Raw genomic sequence first — 26,530 nt, forward strand, 5'->3', positions numbered from 1 at the left:
AGTAAAACTAATGATTACGTGGATACATCAGTTTCAGGTTTGTTTCTCCCCATTTGGAAAAGAAAAAGTTACAGAAGAATTCAACTTCCCCTCTCAAAGCTACCACCAGGCAAAGACCCGTTGAATAGAAGGTTCCTTCTTACCTCTGCTGACCTCTAGTGGTGTCAGCAGGAGCGCTTAAAGGAGCCAACAGAAGGGGAAATGCAAGGGGGGAAAAAGTACATGGTGTTTGTGGAACGCATGGAATGTCTAATAGCCCAAACATGTTTTCCTTAGACATGCAGTGGAAACCACCCAAATGAAAACTCATCCACTGGTGATTGTTAAACATGTTTCCTTCCAAACAAAAAAAGTTGCTACAGGTACAACATAACCACCATATAATTACCACATTTTGCTTGGAAGCACCTTGAGGCAAGGATCTCATGCTAAATTTGCAACCCAGGAATTGCTCCAGTCAGAGCTGAATTCATGGCAGACCAGTGACGGACGTCATGGGAGGATGGCACCTGTCTGCGTCGTCGTGCTGTTCACATCCAGTTCTCTGGAGTTGATACCGGACAAGGGTACAGACTCAAGGACAACTGGGCCTCGCCTGCCTGAGTTTGGATGAGAGCCTGCCAGGGACCTGGTTATCAAGAGATAACTAAAGGCAGCCAAGGACGTTGGATAAGCAGATGTGTTCTGTCCTGGGCACTCTCTGGCAAGGAGACAGGCTCAGAGACAAAAGTTGCTGAGTCAAGGTTGCCAAAGTCTGTGCCTTGATGCCAAGTGTGCTATTTTTACCACCTGTGTCTCACCCACCATGGGAGGAAGAAATCATACCATGATCTGGGGCTTGAAACATGAACCAAAGCTGCCACCACTGGAAGCAAGTAAGGGTCTGAAACCTGAAGCAGGCAGAGGTGAAGGTGGGAGGGGGTCAGGGCAACCCAGGACTTTGACACCTGAGTAGGGCTGCCAGTAAAATCCAGGACATATGCAACATTTGGGACATACTGGTACCAAAAAACTCTCCATTGCTTCTCTGAAACGCAAATGTAACTGGGCGTCTTGTATTTTTACTTGCTAAATTAGCAACCCTACATCTGAATGCCTTTTGTATCTGGTTTGTTTGAATTGGAGGCAAGGGCCTTGAAGTTATTCTTATTAAGTAAATGTCTGATGGCTCCTGTGGTGTAGACAACAAGTAGGGGATGAAAGGCAATAGAACATTCTCACACCTGGGGAGGATAGCATTCTTCGTGGGGAGCCAAGAGTGTGTTTGTTTGGAAAGACAAGTAATAATACAAGGCCACGTCAAAAACTTCGGTGGGCACCCAGATCACCTGGGATCTGGTTAAAATGCAGAGTCTCATTCAGTGGGTCTGGGGGAGGGCCTGAGACTTTGCATTTCTAACACGCTTCCAGGTGCTGTCCATACTGCTGGTCTGGGGCCACACTCTGAGTGTGTATGTGTAAACCATGTAAGCTGAATGGGTAGTTCAGACACAAGTGCCCTCTACAGATGGAGCCTTCCACCCTGGGATGGGGGACAGAGGCACCGGGGGACAGCCACTGAGGTGCCAGGATTCTGTGCTTCAGATAACCACAGTCTTGGGCATGGCTGTTATTTTTCTGCTGCTGTCCCAGTCCAACTGTGGGTCTTGATTGTTTACTTTTAGCAAGAGACATACAAACACTATTGGTCTGGGGGTGCTATCTCTTTCCTGCCAGTGGCCAGATTTCTGCATTTCTACAGCAGTTGGGCTGGCCATGGAAGCATTTACTACCTGCAGACATTTGCGTTCAAAGATGAGGATGATCTCATCTCATCTTTCCATCTCCAGATCAAAGGAACGCCTTCCCCACAATCTCACTTTTCAGAGCTTGATTGTTTTTGAATTACAGGGGGCAGGATCGAATTGTGGGGCCAGACCCAGAGAGGCTCGTAAGAAGCCGGCTGCACCGGGCCTGAGCCAGCCTTGGGGAGCAGAGAGGTTTCCCTGCCCCAGATCAGCAATGTGGATGCTACAGAATGAAACTGTTCTAGATATCAAGGCCTGGCACCTCATATTTGGCAAACTTGAAGGCAGATAGTGGCTTCAGGGTCATCAGCAAAAATCTCTACTTCTCTTCTCTAGGGTTGGAAAGAAAGAGGACAACTGCAATGTATCTAGGGTCTGCTATGTGCCAGGCATTGTGCCTAAATCCGTCATTGGATTCACACACACACACACAGACACACACACACACATCCATGTTGAAGAGGAAGAAAGCAGCTGGTTTTTAATTTTTGTTCAATGCAATTGTGAGAATAAATGTCTATCTTTAGAGTACTGATAGACACACACACTTCAAATCTTTTTGCTTTTGTTGATACGGATGCCCTGATTAAACAGAAAATTTGATTTTGGAAATTGTTCAGATAGGGTATAATCTTACCCAAGAAAAAGCCTTTGTAATTCCGTTCCCTAGAAGAGATTGGGACTGCCCCGCCCGTTCAGTGGACGTGTCTCTGGAGGTATCATCTGATTCAATTAACTCTGGCATCTCTTCCGATCCCAAGATTCCTTTGTCTGCTTGTTTTGCACTTGACCGGATGCTTTATCACTACATAAAGCTATTCTCTTTGATGCCTTCTGGGAATAATAAAGGCAACTAAGTTATAGCTTTTCATTCGGCCACAAAGTCCGGAAAGGAAAAATAACCAAATTAAGTGGATTATTGAACTCTTTTGCAAATGTCAAGGGACAACAGAGGCCTTCAGACTACGGGGAAATACTGGTTCCTTGCAGGTACGCACTCCAGCCCTGTGAAGAGGTGATCCAGCTTAAAGTAGACCTTGAGACTTCTCCACACCCTCCTCTCCCCTGTATTGGTGTCATTGGTCTGCGCAGTCTAATAACATTGCAGGCCCTTCCCGCCCCTGACCCTCCTCCGGAGCGAGATTCACAACAGGCACTCCTGGGCCAGGCAGAGGAAACTCCGTTCAATCACTTAACTTACTCCATTAACTTCTCAGAGACCTACCTCACAGTCATAGGTAAAACCTGCCTAGCACAAAGCTAGACACAAGGAAGGCACTCAAAGACAGTAGCAAGAGGCTATGCAAAGAGAATTCAAAAGCACCGAGGAGTGCTAATAGAAAGTGGGGATGAGAGAGGTAAGTCAGTTGCCTCTGGGAATGGTTGCTATCTCACATGGTTAGAAATCTAGCCAGGAAGCCAACCTCAGTCTGCCAGGCAGGTCTTGGGGGATGCCGCCAGGGAGAATGGGGCCACATAGACTTACCAACCAGGATGCCCATAGTGATCTACCACCACTACCTCTTATGAGAGGCTCATAAGAAGCCGGCTGCACCGGAAAGCAAAAGAGAATTGCCTCTCTGGCCCCTTCTGGGGCCACTGGCGTGGTGGACCTGGCTTATTAGAACGGTCTTACCTGGAGCCTGGGCTGAGCAAGGATGTCTCCACAGGACTGGACTTCTTAATGCTATCAGAGGCCATGCCGGGAAACAAGATGGAATAATCTCTCCCCAACAAGTGTCTGGATCTTTTTAAAGCCTTGTATTTTACAGTTATTTGCTCTTAACTCTGGAAAAGGAAGGCACCTTGGGCCTGGCATGAGTAGCCCTGGCTTTTCCCCCTCGTCCTGGTTCTATCTCTGGGAATCTTCGTCCTCTGGGTTCTCAGGGCCTCGAGTTCCTCTGTACCATCTCAAATGATGGTATGGCTCTTGGAACATTATTGAAAGGATTAAATATTATAATGGGTGTACAGCACCTGGAAGAGAGCCTGGTCCATAGAAAATTTCCAATAAACATTACTTTTCACTCACGACGTATGTCTGAAGCAATCTCTATGTTGTATAGTTTCAGCATGAAGAACCTTTGGTCCCTGATATATCCATACCTATCTTCTGATATCTGAGATTCCTCTTAGAAGGGACAAAGGTTTTTACAATTAAATATGAGGTAGAACGTACAAATTGTGCAGAGAGGTTACATAAATCTGAGAACTAACTGTGGAGGGGAAGAGTGTTGTGAACAGAGAAGCCAGAAGGAACAGGACCCCAGCTGGCTTCTCAGACAAAGATGGTGGTGTCTTGAAGGGTCAACAGCCCCGCATCTGTGTGTCAGCTCTGCAGGTCTTAAGATACAATAGAGTAAGTGCCTTCAGAGGTAACACAACAGGAGAAAACTTCCTTTCATAAAAAATACAGGAGACAGCTTTAAGAAGAAGGAAATTCTGACACATGCTACAACATGGGTGAGCCTTGAAACCAAACACAAAAGGACAAATATTGTATGAGTTCACTTATATGAGGTACCTAGAGTGAGAAAATTCATGGAGACAGAAAATAGAACAGTATTTACTAGGGGCTGGGGGAGAATAGGAAGTTATTATTTATTGGGTATACAGTTTTAGTTTGGGATGATGAAAAATTTCTACAGATGGAGAATGGCGGTGGTCACACGACAATGTAAACACACCTGAAATGTACACTTAAAAATGGTTAAAATGGTAAATTTTACATTATGCATATTTTACCACGATAAAACACAAAGAGGGGGGGCACCTGGGGGGGCGCAGTTGGTTAAGCGCTGGACTCTTGATTTTGGCTCCGGTCATGATCTCAGGGTTGTGAGATTGAGTCCCACGTTGGGCTCCACGCTCAGCACAGAGTCTGCTGGAGATTCTCTCTCTCCCTCTCCCCACACTCATGCTTGCACTCTTTCTCTCTCAAATAAATAAATAAATCTTTAAAAAAATAAGAAATAAAACACACAGAGGAGACACATATACAAACCAGAGACACCTGTTACTTTTCAAGAAGAAAATAATTGCCTGGAGCATCAGAATGTTCCTGGTAGCTGGCCAACACACCCACAATCCTGGACATAAAAAAAAAAAAAAAAGTCTGGGGGCGCCTGGGTGGCTCAGTCGTTAAGCGTCTGCCTTCAGCTCAGGTCATGATCTCAGGGCCCTGGGATCAAGCCCCTCATTGGGCTCTCTGCTCAGTGGGGAGCCTGCTTCTCCCTCTCCCACTCCGCCTGCTTGTGTTCCCTCTCTCACTGTCTCTCTCTGTCAAATAAATAAATAAAATCTTTAAAAAAAAAAAAAAGTCTGTACGAGAAGCCGTGATGAACGCAGAATCCAAGGTAAGGAAGTGGGGTGATGTTAAGAGCTGGCTCGACTCATGAAGTTATAAACTCAGGGTCCACCATCAGCACTTCCCAGGGCAACTTCACAAACTAGTAGAGAGAAGAAATGGTCATATTTGGGGGCGCCTGGGTGGCTCAGTTGGTTAAGCGACTGCCTTCGGCTCAGGTCATGATCCTGGAGTCCCTGGATCGAGTCCCGCATCGGGCTCCCTGCTCGGCAAGGAGTCTGCTTCTCCCTCTGACCCTCCTCCCTCTCATGCTCTCTGTCTCTCATTCTCTCTGTCTCAAATAAATAAATAAAATCTTAAAAAAAAAAAAAAGAAATGGTCATATTTGTAAGCCCTGGAGGTAAATCACGACACTGCTCTAACTGCCTCAAGGGGTTGGCTGAATAATTCCTGGCTTCTGCAACCCATCCAGGACACACAGATTGGGAAGCTCTGTGTCAGGGGGCCCAGAATACTCATGTTCAAGTGCTGAACAGTCTCCAAATTCCCGTCCTTTGCACCCTGTCTTATAAAACTGCTAAGTGAATTCTAACTCCCTTTTGCATTAAATCCTATTTTCTTGAGGTTAGACCTCAACATCCTTAACAGACTTAGGAGCTTCTGAGGTTTCCTCACAGAACCTTGACATTCTTTCTTTGCTTAGCGGAGTCTGTAATACCTTATTTCATTCACTGTTGAGAGAATGAGCTACCAGCTCAGGTAGGACACCCTCTCACCTACGAGGGCAAGTCTTACTGGACCTTTCCGCAGGAAGCAAAAGCCGTAGGAAGATGACCCAGGGTTATTACCTTGGCATTGTGGGTTCATGCTAGTTTTATCTTGGAGAAGTGAATGGTCTGTGACAGAAAGCAGATCAGAGATGGCCTGGGGCTGGGGGTGGGAGCAGCCTTTGACTGGGACAAAGAAGCTTTTGTGGAATGGGAGCATTCTAAAACTAAAGAAGAATTTATAATTCTATTTTCTAATTTAACCAACTGAACCATCTGGTTAAGCATCCGACTCTGGATTTCCACTCAGGTCATGATCTCAGGGTTGTGGGATCGAGCCCAGCAACAGGCTCCACACACAGTGGGGAGTCTGCTGGTCCCTCTCCCTCTACCACCCGCCCCACCTCTCCCTCTCTCTTGCTCTCTCTCTCTCAAATAAATATATCTTTAAAAAAAAAAAAAAAGAAATGTGACATTTGTAAGAACAGAAACAGAAAACATTGAGCTGCAAATGTAAGATTTGCCCCCTTTACTGAGTGTTTGCTTTACTTAGTTAAAAAGCTTTATCAAAAAAAAAAAAGGCATAAAGTTCCGATAGTATTACAATCTGAAAGAAAGAAGTGTTAGTCTTGCAAGGTTTGGGGGAGGATACAATAGATATTGGATGGAAAGGGCCATGGGAAAAAAATAAAAACCAAAAAGTACAATATGCTTGCTGCAGAGGGCAGGGCATGGAAATACGCAATCCAAATCTGCCTATTCTTAAGCAACCAGGAAAGACTATCTCCCAGCTATCTTCAGTCTCGCAAACTGAACACCAGGCTACTGCCAAATCTATTTAAAAGACCATGGATCCTGACTGCTGGGTCTGGGTTCAGTTCAGCCACTCATTAGCTTAGACCAATTTGCCTCCCCTCCGTGGGTCTAGTTTTTCCCATCCCTAAAGCCAGAATATAATTCCTGCTGGCAGCACACAGGATGGGAGCTTGGTGTATGGGGTAACAGACTTGCCGAGCCTCACTTTCCCTATCTGTAAACTGGGGAGATAGTAAACCTTTGTGGCCAGCATGTCTCCCCTCTCCTCCTGGCGATGCCAGCCCACTCCTTTGAGGAACCTCAACTCCCAGTGGCTGCAGCGTTACCTCAGTGTTAGCCCCTGGGTCACCTGGGATGAGGGTGAGCCAACCACAGAACCTTGGAAGAACCTGAGGCCAACACAGAATGAAATCTGGGCAATCCTGATGGGTCGGAAAGGTCTCTGGATTCATGCTTGTTCTTTCAAACGTATGAGCTAATAAACCTCCTTCTTTGCTTAAAAGCAACAACCAACACCGTGCCCCAAATCAAAAATCAAAAACAAAAACAAATCCTTTTCTCCCAATTTTGCTCAAGGCTGGCAATCCGGCGGGGGGGGGGGGGGGGGGGGGCGGGGGCGGGGGCGGGTCGCGGGGCTTTGTCTTTTGTCTTGAGTTTTTCACTCTAGCCCTGTGCAGAGAAACTCACGCAGCAATCCCACATTTTAAAATCCAAGCTGGAGTCCAAAAGGAGGATTAATTATCAACACCAAGTTAGGAAAGGTCATCATGGGGCCACTGCACAGGTTTTAATTCTTTGTATGCTGAGGTTTCAACAAACAAAAGAAATGGGCTTTAACTGAAATGGGAGATTCACAGTTGCCAAGAAAAGACATTCTCACCTTCTAGAGTGCTAAACTCTTGAAATGGGAGAACAAAGCTGGTAACAGGATCTCGATCCCAGTATCTTCTGGAAGAGAGGACCAAGGACCAACAAGGCCCCCACTCTCTGTTCCTACAGGTATATTGAGCTGACCGTCTTCACTTGTCCTTCTTCTTTCGATCCAAAGCTATGACTCTCTGGTGGTGGGGGAGAAGTTGAATGTTGCTGGGTGCTCTTGGGCTCTGTGAGGCTCACTTCCTTGGGTACCCAGAGTTACCTCTACTAGTTTGGGTAACTAGGCAATGGGCCCAAAGAGAACCCTGTAGGGAAGAATGAAGGTGTAAAAACTATTACAATAAAGACAGCAAGTTGTACATATGGGGTTATTGGATGATGAACCATGCTTTGACCCTGGCTGGCCGTCCCTCTGTCAGGTGCTTTTAGGGTGTACTCGGAAGATGTGCCAGGTTGGGGTCAGACCTAGGGCTTGTTTTCAAAAGCCAGGAAGTAGAGCCCTAGGCAAAACAGGCTTAGAGCTTTGGGAACTCAACCACGCTGTGCTTGGATTCTCAAGGGAGGCACCGGAGCAACGAGGGAGGACCCAGGAAGCGCTTGTGTTTAAGAACAATCCAGGGAGGGGAGGATTTTATTCTTTCACTGTGAAAGTCTTCTAAACCACTGAATTATTTACCAAGACCATGTGATTATAACAAATAGAGACTGGCTTGCGATTATGAATCATAAAAAATAAGTTCTTTTCCTTTTCTCACCTAATTTCTGCCAGGTCAGACTCTTAGCTTTGGTGGAGGTCAGAGGAAAAAGTCATCTCACACAGAGAGGGGCAGAGTTTTCCTGTGAGAAGCCTTTTCTCCTCCTTTGTCTTACGCATCATCTGGTAGTTGGCCGTGGCCTTGCCAGAGTGGCGAATGAGATCAGGCGATGGATTGGGATTTGACCACGGTGGGAGTGAGAGCTCAGGCCCTACACAGGCTGGGCTGGGGGACGCTGAATGGCCCAGGTGGTCCTAACTCTGTTGATCAACCTGTCACCTGAGTTGGGGAGGAAAAATGGATGGGACCGGATATCATGTAGGAATGGTCCTGGCCTGTGGTGGTCCTGAGGAAAGGGCATGACGTCTGGTGAGCCATTAGGTCATTTCACAAGTAAGGACATGCACGTGGGTACTCACTCAGAAGCTGAGCAAGTGTGTGGTCCGGGCAGGATGGCCCAGCAGCAGTTGAGAGCTGGTAGAGTTGTATACCTCTAAGGACTGGCAGGAGCCCTGCTCCGGACCACAGACCCCTCCACTGGAAACCACAGCTGTGCCTGTAACATCACCTGCACGACTCCTCCATCCCCCACCACACAGGACCCTGATGTGGGGCTGAGTTCCAGATTACCCAACTTGGGAACACCAGAGTTACTCTTAAAGGACAGGGAATCTTTGGGTCAATTCGTATAAATATTGGTTATATCTTAATCTCAGTGTTACTTGTTTCAGCAAAGCCAAACCCAGTCTCAGGTGGCTCTCTTAGGTGGAAGAGAGTTGTCTAGTTGTCCAAGTTTTTTTTTCATGGTCTCAGAATGATGTTCTGTGGAAATCCTCTGTTTCCCTATCCTTTCTCACAGGATTTTCTGGCATCAGCCATCATCTTACTCCTGATTTGTCATTTGTCACTTTTTTTTCCTATGCCAAGTACTCAGGGTCATTGTGGGTGTTGGGGAGATCCTGGGCCCCCAATCTCTGCTCCTTCTTCCAACAGTGGTCCTGATCTCGGTACAGACAGTAAGAACAGTGCCTTACGTGGGCCCCCCCTTGCCCTAAATAAATCAGCCTCTGATTTATTGACACAGAACACTGATTTCATCAAAGTTGGAACTATCACCCACAACCGACAAGTTTACAAAAATTTCACACACCAGAATGGCTTTGTATTGCATTTAATTGGTGTCTGCCGTTTTCCTGGCTGTATGGTTTTGTTCTGTTCAGACACTTGGCTCCCAGAATGTACAATTCGCTTCGCTGGGTGGCCCGTACCGATGCTGTGACCAGACCATCACTGTTTGCCACGGTAAGGCCTGCTGCCATTAGAAGTGCAGGATGCTTCTGACCACCTTCACGTAGTGGCTATCCGGGGGGGCTTCCTCTGACTCCCAGGCTGCAGGAACCTTTTAATTGTAGGGATGTTACTGACTCTTGTTTTATTTATTTATTTATTTTTTAAAAGATTTTATTTATTTATTTGAGAGAGAATGAGAGAGAGCACATGAGAGAGGGGAGGGTCAGAGGGAGAAGGAGACCCCCCGCCGAGCAGGAAGCCCGATGCGGGACTCGATCCAGGGACTCCAGGATCATGACCTGAGCCGAAGGCAGTCGCTTAACCAACTGAGCCACCCAGGCGCCCTGACTCTTGTTTTAAATGCCTGAGATGAGAACCAGTCAAGTCAGAGCCTCGATAGCAGTCGTGACCTTTAACAGAACTTTGCCACGGGAGGAGGGTGCTTAGACTGTCAGCTTAGGGAGTCCAGTGGGTTGAACCTGAGTTAACCCCTCAACACCTGTTTGCTGGGGGTTCCTGAAAAGCTAATACAATGGCTAGTGTGTTTAGTGTGAATGAAATTATCTTCTTAAAAACTCATTGTCCCAAGTAGATGGCACATATTAAAAACTCTAAAAAATTCATATTCGGGCGCCTGGGTGGCTCAGTCGGTTAAGCGACTGCCTTCGGCTCAGGTCATGATCCCAGGGTCCTGGGATCGAGTCCCACATCGGGCTCCCTGCTCTGCGTGGAGCCTGCTTCTCCCTCTCCCACTCCCCCTGCTTGTGTTCCCTCTCTCGCTGTGTCTCTGTCAAATAAATAAATACAATCTTTTAAATAAATAAATAAATAAATAAAAAATTAAAAATTCATATTCTTTGACCTATCGATTCCTGTTCTAGGAATTTATTATAAGGGTGAGCAAAGAAATCGCGTAAGGCGCGAGCAAAGAAATCATGTTAAGAATGTTAGCAGGGTGGGGGTGCCTGGGTGGCTCAGTCAGTTAAGTGTCTGCCTTCGGCTCACGTTATGATCCCAGGGTCCTGGAATCGAGCCCCACGTCGGGCTCCCTGCTCAGCGGAACCCTGCTTCTCCCTCTCCCTCTGCTGATCCTCCTACTTGTGGGCTCTCTCTCTGTCTGTCAAATAAATAAATAAAATCTTAAAAAAAAAAAAGAATGTTAGTAGGGTGAAAATGTGGAAATAACCTATGTTTCCAAGAAAAGAAAACTGGTCATATAAACTATGGTATGTCCTTACAAGGTATATAAGCCAGTAATTTAAAATGACTTATATATAAAAAGAAAGAGGAAGGTCCCTGTATTGACAGGGAAAGAGCTCTAGAATGCACGGTTTAGTTTAAAGAAAGGGAAAAGAAAAAAAAAAAAAGTCCAGGGCAGAACAGAATATATTTGCTGTTTTGTGTAAGAAAGCCAGGGATGGGGATGAGAGAGAAATAGCTATTCATATTTGCTTGTATCTGCATAAATAGGAACACTGGGAAGTTACACAGGAAACCAATAAAAGTGATTATAGGAGCAGAAAGGTGGGAGGGCGGTGGTGGGAAATAAGCTTTCTCAGTTTATGTCCTTTTTATATAGTTCTGATTATTCAAAAAGATGTGACTCTATTGCCTAATGAAAATAAAATGATATTGTAGAAGAATATTTGCTGACCTGTCAAAACATTCATGATAATTTTTTTAAATGTTAAAAGGGGGCCACAAAACAATATTTAGTATGATCTTATTTTGAGGAAAAATGTAAAATAATAGATCAGAGTCTAATCCAGTAGTAGCATTTGGCTAGTTAGGTCTTTTCTTCTTTTGTTTCATACAAATGCCTAACGTAAAGACCTGAACTTTCATTTCTTTGGTAGTAAGAAAAAAATACTATTCTTAAACCACAAAACCTATGGTCACCTCTTAGATAAAATGTTTCTAAGGAATTGGAAGAGAGGCCAGCTCTGGTCTGGCAGTGGCAAGATTGAGAGAGGGAGGTCTAAGGACCAGCAACAGCAGGAGACAGGCAGGGACACCCAGGCAGAATCTCTGAGCAATGGAGGGAAATGGTGGGGTGTCCTCGGCATCAGGGTCACTAAAGGGGGGCAGAGTTGTCCAGTAGGCACTGGGGAGGGAAACGACAAAGACAGACTTGTCAGTGTTGCTTCATCAGGAAAAAAACGCTTAAAGCACTAAAAAAAAAAAAAAAAAAAAAAGAAAAGCACTAAATGTTTATGTTAGAAACCAAAATAACCTATCTCTCTCCCATCATAAGGGTTTATTTCCTAATGATCCTGTAGTATGGAGCAGGAGAAAATTGCCAAGATGCATGAAATGATTTTTTAACAAGTCTTCTTTTAAGATTGACCTGGAGATACATTTCATTTTAGTCTTTGTTTCTATTCACTTTGTGTGGATGTGAATACTCTACCTTTAGCAAAGGGAAGTCAGAAAGAACAGAAGCATCGAGTTCTTCCACCATTAAAATCGCTTCTAACAGTTGTATGTCTGCCCAACTGAATTTGTTGCCAACGAGCAAATCCTCTCCATGGTCTTTCAAAATCTACAGAACGAGAAATGACAAAGAATATCAAATAAAAGTAAAGACTATTTTGCCTGGCTAAACACTTATAAAAGCAGGGAGTCTTCTGTCCAGATCAAATTTACTAAAGAATCTTTTTCTTGGGGCGCCTGGGTGGCTCAGTTGGTTAAGCGACTGCCTTCGGCTCAGGTCATGATCCTGGAGTCCCTGGATCGAGTCCCGCATCGGGCTCCCTGCTCGGCAGGGAGTCTGCTTCTCCCTCTCCCACTCCCCCTGCTTGTGTTCCCTCTCTCGCTGTGTCTTTCTCTGTCAAATAAATAAATAAAATCTTTAAAAAAAAATAAAAAAGAATCTTTTTCTTGATTATCTCCTAGACTGCTGGAAAGGATCAGATGAAACCAACTCTTACGCACTCTTAAACATTTCTATAAATTGGCACAGTCTTGTTGGAAGTTTGTCAGTGATTATCAAGACATTTTGGGTAGTGAAGGGCTGGAACGGAGCTCTCTCTTATAAGCCTACAGCTGATTAAGTAAAACTATACCCACCAGTATAGGGAGACACGAAGGTCATGATTAGTTAGAATCGGGCTACTATACCACAAGTAGAAAATAGTATCAGAAAGCCCATTTAACATTACAACTCAAATAATCATACAAGTTTTTTTAAATGGAAGGCATTTCAACAACACTGTACATTGCTCCCAAACAAAGAGGAACTGGATCGTCTAGGACCTGAGGTACTGGCAAGACTCTTCATTATAGCTTAATCAGTAGTAAATCATTCTTTCCCGAGGCTAAGACTGAGGAGAAATCCCACAGAATTCTTCTGTCTGGCAAGCCTTTATTTATGGAGCCCTCTGCTAACAAGTCTTTCTTACCATGTCCCATGCTGTCCTCTATGTTTGGAAACTTACCAGATGTACTTCAAGGACATTCGTAATTAGTATTCACTCCAAAATGACTTCGGGAAAGTTGTAAATTTAAAAGACCTTGTTCTTTTGATTGAGGCATGATTAGCCTCCAGTATTAAAGAAACATCTGACACGGTGAATTTAAGGTGCCGATGCCCTGGGCTGCTGATGGCTTATTTTAAAAATCAGAACAGAAAGGCTGTATCCTTTCGTTGCATTTGGTTTATTGCCATTCTGTTTTGTTAGAGGTTCCACATAATTCCGTCATGTCATTTGTTTGGGAACCCTTATTAAAGTTTTGGTCCGAGGGCAAGAAAGCACTACCATAGCTGATATTCAGCTTTTCAGATATTCACTCGGGAACTATTCTTCTCAGCAACAGGAAATCAGTCCTGGATCCCCGCATCCCGGGAAGCGTCAGTGCGAACTTGCTGCGCGCGAAACCCGCCTCTCAGTTCTCGCCCCTCTCTGGAATGGGAGGGGGAACTGGGGGCCGCTCGAGGACGTCACAGCCCCGCCCCCTGCTTGCCCCGCCCCCTGCTTGCCCCGCCCCCTCGCGGGATCTGCGCGCGCAGCGGTCGCCGACCCAGACCCAGGCTCTCGCGAGAGCACGCAGACGCCCCTCCCCGGCGCGGGGTGAGATCTTGCCGCCGCGAGGCAAACTGGGTTCCCGCCGCCTGTTTTCAAAGGCGGGGAAGTAACGAGTTTTCGCTCTCTTCCCGGCTAAAGCAAGATCCTCCTCTTTTTCCGCGGAGGGTTTGAACGCAGCCAGCGCGATCGTTATCATGAGGTCCAGGGTGCCATCAGTGTACGTGTTGATCCTGACGAAAGAGCGCGTGACTCGCGTTCCCACGGTAACCTTTGAGTATGGGGGTGTCCTACTTCGCCACCGCGATGGCGTAGATGGATATTGGGCCAGATGACGTTTCACACCCTTTCCCTTAGGAGTCCATGCTCAGGAATGAGTTCTGGAACCAGAGCCCTCCAAGGGACCCGAGGATACTAGGGTCTCTGGAGATGTTCATTGGATGAAGGGATGTGTGAAAAAATTAAGAGCCTCCAAGTTGAAATCTGCCATAAATAAATAATTATTATGGCTTTAAAAACCCAACCGAATGAAGTTTACCAGAAGTGCAAAACTGTTAGTACCAGAACCTTTTCACTTCTTTAGGGAAGATACATAATTTAGCAGGTCTTCCCCTGACCTGGCAACTGAGAAAGAAAAGTTTGCTTTCCTAGTCAGGTCAGACAGATACCTGGATTTCATTCTCTAAAATTTTCCTTTCATTGACGTACACAAAAAGCTAAAAACAACAACAACAATAACCAAGAATGGTAGATCTGTTATCATTGATTATTTGCCTGTTGGTGCAGTTATGCTGTGCAAGTTATCTCTACGACCAGTGCGCAAACCTTAGGGGTTGTGTGTCTGTGTATCCCCCACTATATGCTAATTGCTCATAAATTTGGTTCAATGGTCATCTTTGTGTTTTGCATTTTAACATATATAAAAGCATAATTTACATTATTGTCCTATCTGAATTACAAATCATTTTTCTTACAGGTTAGATTGTTACCTAGCTGGTCACCTTTAATTGTAAAAAAACAACACATGCATCAAAACTATGACAAACAGATTGCTTTTGCATACTACTACTTGTTTACATTATTATAAAAGGATTCTTTTCACACAGTTTGAAATTGCTTCTCTTGCCATATACCTTTGGGACTGCAAGTTAGGATGACTAAGTTCATTTTAAAGTTGGAGCAGTGGAAAAGTTGGGGCATGCTGCTTCTTGTTATGGACTTTGCTCATTCCTGTGACATACTCTCTCTCTCCTTCTTCTGAACAATTGAATTTGGATCTTTCTCCCACCATGTCTTCTATATATATGTACGGACCATCCCATAGTGTCATGCTTATGGGGATGAGATTTCAAGGACCATTAAAATGGCCCTTTGACCCCAAATCCAGATAAAACTTTAATAGTTGTAAGTCTTTGCTTTGTCTTTAGTTTACTTGTCTTCTATAACTCTGAACCATTCCTGGGAGTAATAATCCAGCCATCCTCAGTCAGGCCTAGCATAGTGTCCAGCACATAGTAGATGCTTGTATATATGTGCAAAACCATGGACACCAATTTTCACCCCTGAGTAATTGTGATAAAACTCAACAGCTCCTTCCATCAATAGATGGGGTCTCTTTTCTGGGTTGATCTCATGACTTGCTTTGACTAATGGAGTGAAGTGGAATTGACCAGTTCTGAGCCTAGAACTTAAGAGGCCTTGTGTGCTTTCAGTCTCTCTCTTAGAACCCTCCCTAGCTACCCCAAGAACAAGCTCGGCATGAGAGGATGAGAGACACATGGCTCATTTGCCCCTCGGTTGATACTCAACACCCAAAACCAGAGCCTCCTGGCTGACTGTTGGTTGACCACAGACCATATGAGTGAGTCCAGCCAAGAGGAGTCAAGCCTGGCCCAGATAATGCCAAAGCCCACATGACCCAGTAATAAATGCATGCTGACTTAAGTCGCTGTGTTTCAAGGTGATAAGTTACACAGCATTATTTGTGGTAATAGATTATTGATATAATGCTCAATGTTTGTTTGCTGAGTCAGTCATTGTAGAATAGTTTACCAGGTCATTTTATGAGAACGTATTTTGTTAGGAGTGGAGAGAGAATATGAGAATGTTGAATGCCCACCACTATGAGTAGTAAAAGGGAAGAACTGGAGTATTTATACAGTTATGCATCAAAATGATGAGAAATAGATTGCTTTTGCATATGGGCGTAGCAAGAGCATCTCCCCTTTGTTCCCCCTTGCCTTCTCCCCCCAGTCTAGGCAGAAAGGCTACACCTTAACTGGGTCCCAGCAGGTGCAGGACTACAGAGCTTAGATAAGAATCAAGTACAGATGTGAACACTATGCTACCTGACTGTCTCCTTCATGTCCTTCCCATACAAGTCGTACTTGGCAGCAAGGTAGCTGAGGATGGCTCTAGTCTGCGTGAGCACCATTCCATCAATTTCAATCATAGACACTTGGCCGAAAAGCAAGTGTCCATCTGTGGGTTGAGCAAAGTGAGGTTAGGATACTGTCCTTCCATGGTCCAGGTAAGCCTGTAGGAGGGTCTCTTCTAATTTTGTTGAGTGATTTTGTTTTCATCCAGAGTAGTGAGTTAAAGACCCCAGTTGTTGAGGAAATGCCTACCATTTGCTTTATGGAAAATCTGAGATTTGTTTGATGGTTTCACACATTTTTGTGTCTTGGTTAATCATGATTGTTTAAGACGCTATACATTTACTATGACTGTGTTGTAGTATAAGTGCTTCTGGTTCTCAAAGTTCATCTCAGGGTGGTGGGTTGTTAAAAATACTCACCCCACTCCCCAGATTCTCTGATTCAGGGGTGGAGGCTGGGAGCCTGAATTCTTTGAAAAGCACAGCAGGTATCACTCCAGGTCTGTGTGGCAGCAGGACGGATGTACAGCAAGAACCCCGGCAGACGAGGTCCAAACGCCAGCTTTAGCCCTCCCCAGCCATGTGACTTTAAGCAAATCTGAGCTTTAGCTTCCTTTGCTCTAAAACAATAATAATATCTATCTAGCAGGATTTTTGAAAAGATGAAATGAGATAAATAAAACACTGAATACTGTCAATAACTAGTGTTTAGTAAAGTTAAATTTTCTTCTTTGTGAGTGACTGCCTATATAAGTAATGCATTTAAAGATGTACTATTAATAGTGCTCTTTTCATAGGGTCTTGAAGAAATAAATGGCCTTTAAATTTCTTTTACCACCTGTACATTGCTGAGAATCAGGAACTTTTTATCCAGAATAGGAACCAGATTTCACTAGTGTATTGGCAAAGGCCAGAATTAATTTCCCCAACTTCCAATACTGTTGCTACTTGACTTAATGAGAGGCAGTAGAGGATGGTGGAGAGGAAACCACCATAGGAACTTTCCAGGGAGCCAGTGTCCCTGTCTAGTTGATGATGTCAGGCTTCCCTGAGCCTATTTTCTGATCTGCCCATTGTAGAATTTCCTTGAGCAGGGATAAGATCACCTTGTGACCATGCTTTGGAAATTTTAGTACTATTATTAATGGAGAGACTGCAAAATCTCCATTTCCTAAAAGCAGTTATACATTTGTCCAAAACTGAATGAGCATCTAAACTGGGCTCTGTGCTACTGCTTGTTAGTGATGCAGAAGATACTAGATTATTAGATATGATCCTTGCTTCTAGGAGCTGATGATCTTCTTCAGAAGGATTTTTAAAACTCTCAGATCAAGAGTATAGGAAAGGATCTTGGAGATCATTTAGCTCACTCATATCATAGACTATGGCACTGTGAAGGCCAACGGGGCAAACATGACTTGCTCGAACTCACAACAGAAGTGGGCCTCCTGACTCTTCAGCCCACAGCCCTCTCTGCTGCCCCTCTCTGTCTCCTATTTACAAATAATGGTAATGCCCAGGAGAGTGTCTCAAGCACAAGAGTAGCATCACAGACTCAGGGAGGGCTGGAGGATTTCATAGGGTATTAGGGAGGAGTTCTTGCCGGAATGATCATGGAAAAGTTTCTGGAGATGCATTTCATTTACTTATTCAATACATATGTACTTAATCCCTACCACGTACCAGTGACTGGCCTCATTTGGGGTGGAGTAGGGCAGAAACAAAGAGAATGGGGAGCTTCAGGGATATTCCAGACAATAAAGTTCCTGGACAAGAATTGGGTAAGGGGCTAGCCAACCTTCCCCATTTAGTGAGATCTACTGGTATACTGCATCTGTGACCACAGAGATTATTTTTATTTTACGGTAAAGAGATAAGATGCAGAGAAGTTAAAGGCCTTCTGCAAAGTCATACGGTTTGTAAACGGCAGGTCTGCTGATTACTAGTTGAACGGCAGGTCTGATTACTAGTTGAAGGTTTCTCAAAAAAATAATATGTGTCAATTTCATGACTGTTTATCAGCAATGGTGGGGACATCCATGTTTCCTTAGGTAAGGAAAGTAATGTGGCTATTAGAAGGTTAAGAAGTGCTATGAAAGCACTAGTCTTTTCTCTTGGTTTGAGAAACTTTTCTAGGAAATTGTAAGGGTGAAAGACTTCCGAATTTAATCAAATTTCGGTCTTTTCGATAGTCTTGGTTCTACAATTGTGACCTGATAAAATGGTGTCTGTTAATCTGTTGAAACCACTAAGAAGAACGGATATGAGCCATGAGAACTAGAGAATATTTTAGCCCAAATTCCCCTTCCCTTCCAGCCCACTGGATCATTATTTAAGAATTCTTCAAGCATTCTTTTTTTTTTTTTATGTAGTGTTCCATGGTTCATTGTTTGCGTATAACACCCAGTGCTCCATTCAGTGGGATGGGGAGTATTGAACCAATTAGCTGAGTCAAACCCAGGCTACCATCTCTCACTGAGGTCCGGGCCAGAGTCTACTTGATAAGCTTTTATGACGGCTAAAGACACAATGCAAATGATAAATTTAGCCCCGTGACAGGGACATAGTGGGCACTCAATCAATGTGAGCAGTCCTTTTTCTAATAGTTGTCACTCCAGAGTTCTGTGTTCTATATTGAAATGAATATTTCCAGAAACAAATGTTTACTTTTTCCAGTAAGAAAACATTGAATAAATCTCAGGCTCACCCTTCAGCAACTTCTCATATTGTTCTGTTGTTTCAATAAATTCTTCATCAAACTAGATAAAGGATAGAAACTTTGTTATAACTTTAATGTCCTCAGAGGAGGAGGGGGGAGAGAGAGAGAGATTCACAGTATAAAATGCCCAATAGCTTTCAGAATGAAAATTTTAAAAGGAACCACAAAGTTGTCAGTTTCCACACAGCTGAAAAGTCTGCCAATGTGTGTGTAGATTAGCTTCTACAGTCATGGGACTGGCACCCCTTTGGGGCTTTTGCCTACTTATAGGATATCCTCAGCCCCATTCATATTTTCCCTTTTCTTCACCTTAGCTCTTTTTTCTCTCCCAAGTTCTTGTCCTTTTCACCAACTTCCCCCAGTGATTTCCCTTTTTCCATTCCTGTCTTTCCTTTCTTGAGGTTTTCTGAAGGGCAAAATAAGAAAAATAAGAAAAGCAAGAGAACAATGATCACAGAAGCAGGATGGTGGTTACCTCCAGTGAGGAGAACGAGGGTTGTGATAGGGGAGGGATATGGGGAAGGAGACTGGAGTGCTATTAATAGTCTGTTTCTTAAACAGAATTAATAATCAGTCTTTATAACTAGTCTTTAAACTGCAGGTAAATGCACTCTCCTGTATGTGTGCTCTCTCACAATTTAAGAAAAAAAAAAAAAAAAAGAACAAACGATACATATCAAGGTATCAAGGTATTCCATAGATTTGAGAGATTGTCTCTGGTATTTTGAGACAAGAACCCAGAGTTAATATGATGGTTTCATGAATGACCTTGCAAAAGAAAATATTATCTAACAGTGTCAAGGAGTTGGGCTGGTTTGGACTGAAATGATCCGTGGGAGTTGGGCATGCATTCGTTTCTGTCACAAGACTTTTCTGAGTGCTGGGAGAGGCACAGACAAAGGCAGGCCTAGTCAGGACCAGGATTCTAGTCTTGACCCAGCCACCAGGGAGCCAAGCAAACCTAGGCCCAGTTCAGTACCTCTGTCTGCCTGCATGTCTTTGTCTGCAACTGGGAAGGAGAAGGATGTCCCTGGGTGACCCACAACCTTTTAAAGAAGAGGAGAGAGCTAATGTGAGTGCACCTGATCGCACTTTCCACCTCACCGTGGCAAGGGCCACAGTGGTCATTATGTTAGTGACCCCTGCCTGTCTCACAGGATTACCGAATGTGCTCTGAGAATACTAAAAGCTCTACACCAACTTAGAGGACTGCTGGGTCTCCTTTTCTCAAATTTGCTGCTCCAACCCCATAGGCAACAATGCATGCTTCAAGGAAACGGCAAAAAAGCCAAGCTTCTGGTGCAGGCGGTGCACATGGGTGCTGTGGCTGGGAGGGTGCTCAGGTGCACCCGCGGGGTGACACATGGCTCTCGGAGAGGCTGACCTCAGCTTCCCAACGCAGCACTCACCATGGTCCTTCACCCACTAAGCCCCAAACTGCCAAGTATCCTGTCCTAGCTGGGATTCCACTTGAGGATGCTGCCTGTGCTAACAAAATTCACAAGAAAGTTAAAAATCAGAAGATCAGTAGTTCGGCTGATGATGAAAACTTTGACTGTGAATACCCACAATCATATGACAACGAAGTCACTCAGGTTCACAAAATCTTACAGGTGTTTTGAAGCAATGTTGCCCACAACCACCCTATTTTCTTTTCTTTTTTTTTTTTTTTTTTTTGAAGATTTTATTTATTTATCTGACAGAGAGATAGCAAGAGCAGGAACACAAGCAGGGGGAGTGGGAGAGGGAGAAGCAGGCCTCCCGCTGAGCAGAGAGCCCAATGTGGGGCTCAATCCCAGGACCCTGGGATCATGACCTGAGCCGAAGGCAGATGCCCATCCAGGCGCCCCAACCCTATTTTCTTATATGTTGGATTTACAGTTTAACTCTTGGAAAAGTTGAATTCCTTTCCTCCTCTGTTTTTTTTCATATGGAACGCGTCACAAATGTGTGCGTCATCCTTGCATGGAGCCATGCTAATCTCTGTATTGTTCCAACTGTAGTGTATGTGCGGCCAAAGCCACACTAATTCCTTTCTTGCTGTGGTCTTGTCATGCCCTGGGCACTGCCTCTGTTGGGTTGCTGTCAAGATTCATTCCTTTTAAGTTGCCTCTTTAGCTACTGAGTGTTGAAAGTTTCTGGAGCTTCCTAAAACCCCACTACTTTATTGTCTTAGAAGACACAATGATTAAAAAGGAACCCAAATTCCCTGATTAGAGAAATATGTTTGAGTGTAGTAACTCACTACCCACACACCTTAGAATGAACCTTACAATAAAATCAGTGTGGAGAAAATATGACAAGAGGGAGAAGAGAAATGGTGGCTTCGTGTTAACCTTTCCCCAGTGAGAAAACTCCTAAATTTTCTGGTCGCCTACAGGGTCCCAAGTAGGATGTTTAAGGAGCAAATGTAAGCACTATTAGAAGTCAGAAGGAGGAAGCATAGCAGTTCCCCAACATGCCAACGCACAGCAGGATGCGCATGCCCAGTGGGTCCCAGTGCTAGAGAAACTCACATCCACGTGGGCCATATTCCAGGTACTGACCAAGTGTCACCAAGGCTGCAAGGCAAACAGACAACTACACACATCCAACAGCAGCAAACTCTGGGCGACCGACAAATGATTCAAGCCCTCACTCCGAGAACCCCTTCTGGGTCTCTGTCCGTCCTGCTGCCTTCAGACAAAAATAAAGCAATACTGGTGAAGTTAAGTATCACCGTCCATCTTGAGGAGCTCCATCTCTCCACTCTCTGCTTAGCACACAGAGCTCCAGTTTGACCCCTCTCCACTTGCTCTGAGGGACGGGGATGAGGCTGTGAATCTGGCTGGGGCTGGTCTCAGGTTAATTCCTGTCGTTCTGTGTCCCTGAAACCTTCAACCAGTCCAAATTCTGTTTGAAATAAATCTTATGGTGAAAGAATGTGGGACATAGAAACACCTGTGAACACCCTTTTTATAGTAATTCTATCCTGCTCCCCCAGTTAGCCAGAGCTGAACGTTATCCTTTGGTTTAGACCATGAATCCAGAAAAGGTCATGTCTGGTAGCCTCCAGAAAGCTGTTTCTAAGCAACCAATGGTCACTTAAAATGCAGGCTGAATGGTCTTTCTTCTGACTATTCTCTTAGTTATTTGAAACCTATGAGATTAAAATCCTAGCCCCAGATTGCCCACGAGAGACAGATACCTAACACGACTACTGAGTGTCATAATGTGGAGGCTCCAGACATCGTATTTGTTCCAGAGACCCAGTGAAAGGAGAGACATGTAGTCCTAAAATGATCAGGAGAGGGCAAGCTTCTTGCCGGCATGGCAGAAGCAACACTCAGAGGGATGCAGAGATAGGAGCTCTTGGAGGTGCTGGAATAAAACAATGGGGAGCTGGCAACATCAGGTAGACGGGAGTCTGAGTGCCAGGGATGGAAGGTGGTGTGTTCCATTGGGAGGGGCGTTGTCACCGGGTGAGAAGGGAAAGCTGTGTGCTCCTTAAGGTCTATAACCAAGAATGTGGATCAACACCCCCCCCACCCCCCCGGCTTCCCTGAGAGAATGAACACTGAGAAAACTGAGGGCACGGATGTGGATCTGGTCCCATTCATTTACAGCCCCTCTGCCAGGCACGATACCCAACCATGTCCGGTCCTCAAATGGAAATAAACACTTATTATGTTACTATCCCCATCTTTTAAAGGCAGGGGGCTCCGGGCTTTAGAGTCATGAGTCCTCACTAATGTGCAACCTTTTTCCACCTCTGTAAGCCGCAGTTTCCTAATCCTTAGAATGGGTGTGATGGTGACACTGCTGACCTCAGGGGGCTATTGTGAGGACTAAGGACTGAGTAAAGTAATGGATAAAGTACATCCCGCAATGGAAATTTTCATTCCTTTCGTGAGAAATAAAGGGAACAAAGGAGAGTGTTTTCTGGATTTCACCCAAAATGCAGACACTCTGCGAACACAGCTGCTGGAAGATCCAGAACCCGAGGTGTTGCGCTCACCAGAAACAAGTCTGTTTTTTGTGCTGCTAATGTTGACCAATAGATATGTCCTGAATTAAACCTGGTTCACCAACTAGGCTTCCCACACAGGGCTTATTACATTGGGAATCGAAAGCCACCTCTTGGGACTCGTAAACATCCCCCCTGTGCAGCTTCACCTGAGGTGAGCCATGGGATGCACCCTACCCCCCAACCGAGAGCCCCGGGGACCCATGCCTAAGGCAGGGGCAGCAGAAAGCAGTGCCAATGTCATCACAACCTTTGGATAGTCAGAGTGTGGGCCTTGGTAAAAAACATGCCCAAAATCTTTTAGAAAATGTGGGGGGTGCCTGGGTGGCTCAGTCGGTTAAGCAATCCACTCTTGGTTTTGGCTCAGGTCATGATCTCAGGGTCGTGAGACCAGAGCCTCTGTCGGGCTCCATGCTCAGCGTGGAGTCTACCTGAGGATTCTCTCCTCTGCCCTCCCCCACTAAAATAAATAACATAAAAAAAAAAAAAAGAAAAGAAAATGTGGAAGAACTCAGATATATCTGAGTTTGCCCCGGGTACCAATAAAAGCAAAGAACTAAGTTGAAATTTTAGCTCTATTTCTCACTTGAGCAAGTTTTTTAAACTCTGAGCCTCAGTTTCCTCATTTGTGCAATAAGACTAATAGTTCCTAATTCATGTGGGTAGTTATGAGGTGGAAATAAGATAATGTGTGCAAATCACTAAACACAGTAAGGACTCAAATAATGACACACACCCATGAACACACGCACGCCTGCATGCACACATAGGCACACACACATCCACATCTCCAGATTGCAGCAACATTCACGTGCGACAGAGAAGAAATGAAACTTGCTTCTGAAAGGAAGGGGAGGCATTCTCTAGGAGTGTGATTTTGGACCATTAGCATTGGCTTCACCTGGAGGCTTGTTAGAAATGCAGACTCTTAAGTCCCTGGGTCAGAGCGACTGAATCAGAGCCTACATTTTTCACAAGACCCCAGATGATTCACTTGTATATTAAAATGAAGTTTAAGAAGCCAGGTCTGGAGTGAAAACCCAACAAAACTGTATCTGGGGCTTGGTGTGTGGCCCTAGGTCATTCTTCTCAGGGACTGTTGTGCAGGTGTAAATTGCAGAAAATGATGCTTGAAAAACAGGGTGAGCAAATGGTGAAGTGCCGGAGTTGTGTGTGGCTAAGAAGACAATGAGGGGCAGAGAGGAAATTGGGGGTAAGTATAAGTGAATTTCCCATGGTAAATCATTTTTGTTGACCCCCTTTGAGGAGATGTAAGGCTTTCTTCAATCCCCAAGTTTAACCAAGTAGCAGGTGTGTAGCTTCCTTCCACTCCTGGGGCAGGTCTGGAAGAAATGTCAGGTGCCTGAACTATAAAAATGCAAGTTGGTTCAGAATTTGGTAATTTCCTTCATTTCTTCCAGTTTTAACAGTCTTTCTGATCTAATGTCTCTTCCCTTGTCTTCATTCTTTGCCCTATGCTCCTAAATGCGGAACACACACATCGGGAGAGTTCTGCCCTCAATCTTTTTGGGGTGAAAATTGAATATTGAATTTTCTGGATAATGAAAAATTTTTAAGGGGTTAATTTAAGAGGCTGTCAGTTTTAGCAGATGTTTTGGGCCAGAATATAAGATGTCAATTTTAAATCTATTATTAATAGAAATAGCTATAACATTTACTTTAGCTTCTCCAGTGGATCAGAATGGCCTATCTTCATTACAACCAGCAGATCAAAATGTGTCACTGAGCAAAAAAAAAAAAAAGGAACCTCTCCCAGATAACCCTGTATTCCCCACAGAACTTAAAGTTGCTAGACTGGGGGTGCCTGGGTGGCTCAGGCAGTTAAGTGTCTGCCTTGGGCTCAGGTCGTGATCCCAGGGTCCTGGGATCGAGCCCCGCATCAGGCTCTCTACTCAGCAAGAAGCCTGCTTCTCCCTCTCCCTCTGTGCTCCCCCTGCTCGTGCTCTCTCTCTGTCAAATAAATAAATAAGTAAAATCTTAAAAAAAAAAAAAATTTGCTAGACTAGACAGATGTAGCATCAATTTAGTCCTAAGTACATAATGTTTCAGACAAAGAATATGTTCCAAGTTGGAAAATAGCAATATTAACAGCATAACCAAGACTTTCAGTAGAGCTTCAAAGTCTGGCTAAATATAGCCTTAAAGTTACATTCCATTTATAACTGACTAGGTATTATTTTTCTTCTATTTTCCTAACCTGACCTATTAGCAAAATATTTAATTAGTTGATTTGATATGTTGATTAGTTGAATTGGACATGTTATGAAAAGGTAAGCCTCCTACATGGAACTAGTTCTTCCGAAAAACAGCTCAAGTACTTATCTGGCATTTTTAATACACAGACAGCCAAAGGATACTCCTGGGTGGGGTGAGGGTGTGAGTCACTTCTGTACAAGCTGGGTAGGGAGGTAGCTCTAGTCCGGCCTCACATGCCAAGCAGTTTCTCCAAAAAGCCCACTATTTCAGTTTTAGAAACTATATTTCCTTTCCATTAGGGTCTAATGGATTGAGTCACGTTTCCAAAACTAACGAGAGGTCGACTTCTACACCCAGGCTTATAAACTGAAATGAAAAATGTACCTGAGCCATGAAAAGAGATGCTCACCTGCCCAGGTGATTGAGGCTGCTGGGAGCATAAACAGAGTGGACCATCACCTGCCCCACTACTGTTTAATGATCAGGACAAGTCCTAGAAAAGTTGTTTCAGGGCTTGACTAGAGACTCCTCTGTTTTTCAACTTAGCACAAACCCCCCCCTCCCCCAGGGATGCAGGACCTCAGAAGAAGACCCCCATGTCAGATAATTTGGATTATATCCTCCAAGCATATGTAGACACCTAGAGAAGGAGATTTAGCCTCTCTGTTAGGCACCATGACCTAGAGTGGGCACTGCCTATGTTCTTCCCTTCAACTGCATACAAAAATATGAGATTTGGGGGTGCCTGGGTGGCTCAGGCGGTTAAGTGTCTGCCTTCAGCTCAGGTCATGATCCTGGGGTCCTGGGATCGAGCCCAGCATCGGGCTCCCTGCTCAGTGGAGAGCCGGCTCCTCCCTTTCCCTCTGCCCCTTCGCCCCGATTCTTCTCTCTCTCTCTCATATATTAAAAAAAATATATGAGATTTGCCTGAGGAAGAAAAAATGTAAGGGCTCAAAAGCTTCAATTCTGCTAAGTGTGTTATTTCCACCAATCCACTGAAACACCACTTGACTCTTACACATTTTTTAAATTACATTTCATGTGTGGTATGGGGGTAGGAGGGCATTTTAATGTCTAATATGTGTCATGCATAGGCAATGAAAGCCTTTAAAAGGCCTTGTCTAAATGTACATTTGCTATCTTGTTTTCATGTACACATCTACTCCGTATAAAAATATGTTCCTTTTATTTGATATAGACAAGTTTAAAATAGGCATTAAATTAGCCACAAAGTTAAAACAATGGCTGACTGCAAGGTGCAAAATTGGCCACAAAATATAACTGTCCCCCCACACCCAAGAACAGTGTGTAAGAAATTCACCACTAACCATCTTTCTTCCTGGCTTTCCTCTTGGGGTGCTGTGGGGAGGTCCAATGAGGGTTTATAACTCTTTCCTTTCCCATTGAACACTCCACCCAACTCAAGGGATTAGCCAACCAATGAGCATTCCTTTGCAGCTTCACTTTACATCTGTTGTTTGTGTATTTGAGAGCATATCAAGTTGCCCAAGTAAGAAGAAGGATTTCGGGCGCCTGGGTGGCTCAGTTGGTTAAGCAACTGCCTTTGGCTCAGGTCATGATCCCGGAGTCC

General features: G+C 44.5%; 2 long non-coding RNA genes and 1 other non-coding gene across 3 annotated transcripts in view; 1 reads left to right on the forward strand and 2 right to left on the reverse strand.

The window, feature by feature from the left end:
* Positions 1-10,244: 10,244 nt before the first annotated feature.
* LOC135365567 (uncharacterized) lies at positions 10,245-13,519 on the reverse strand. The gene is made up of 3 exons (XR_010413651.1): positions 13,036-13,519; positions 12,009-12,140; positions 10,245-11,702 (listed from the first exon to the last, which is right to left on the reverse strand). It is a non-coding gene; the product is annotated as an uncharacterized LOC135365567 (long non-coding RNA).
* Positions 13,520-13,591: 72 nt separating this feature from the next.
* The window catches only part of LOC123837809 (uncharacterized), a 32,333-nt gene continuing 19,394 nt past the window's right edge, over positions 13,592-26,530 (forward strand). The window contains exon 1 of the long non-coding RNA XR_006789284.3: positions 13,592-13,840. This is a non-coding gene — a long non-coding RNA (uncharacterized LOC123837809). The remainder of the gene's footprint in view (positions 13,841-26,530) is intronic.
* LOC123838061 (U6 spliceosomal RNA) lies at positions 20,641-20,742 on the reverse strand. The gene has a single exon (XR_006789399.1). It is a non-coding gene; the product is annotated as a U6 spliceosomal RNA (small nuclear RNA).

This window comes from Mirounga angustirostris, unplaced genomic scaffold, assembly GCF_029215605.1.
Source record: "Mirounga angustirostris isolate CCGP_5_RB_7025 unplaced genomic scaffold, mMirAng1.0.hap1 SCAF_8, whole genome shotgun sequence".
In the NCBI taxonomy this organism is placed as follows: Eukaryota; Metazoa; Chordata; class Mammalia; order Carnivora; family Phocidae; genus Mirounga; species Mirounga angustirostris.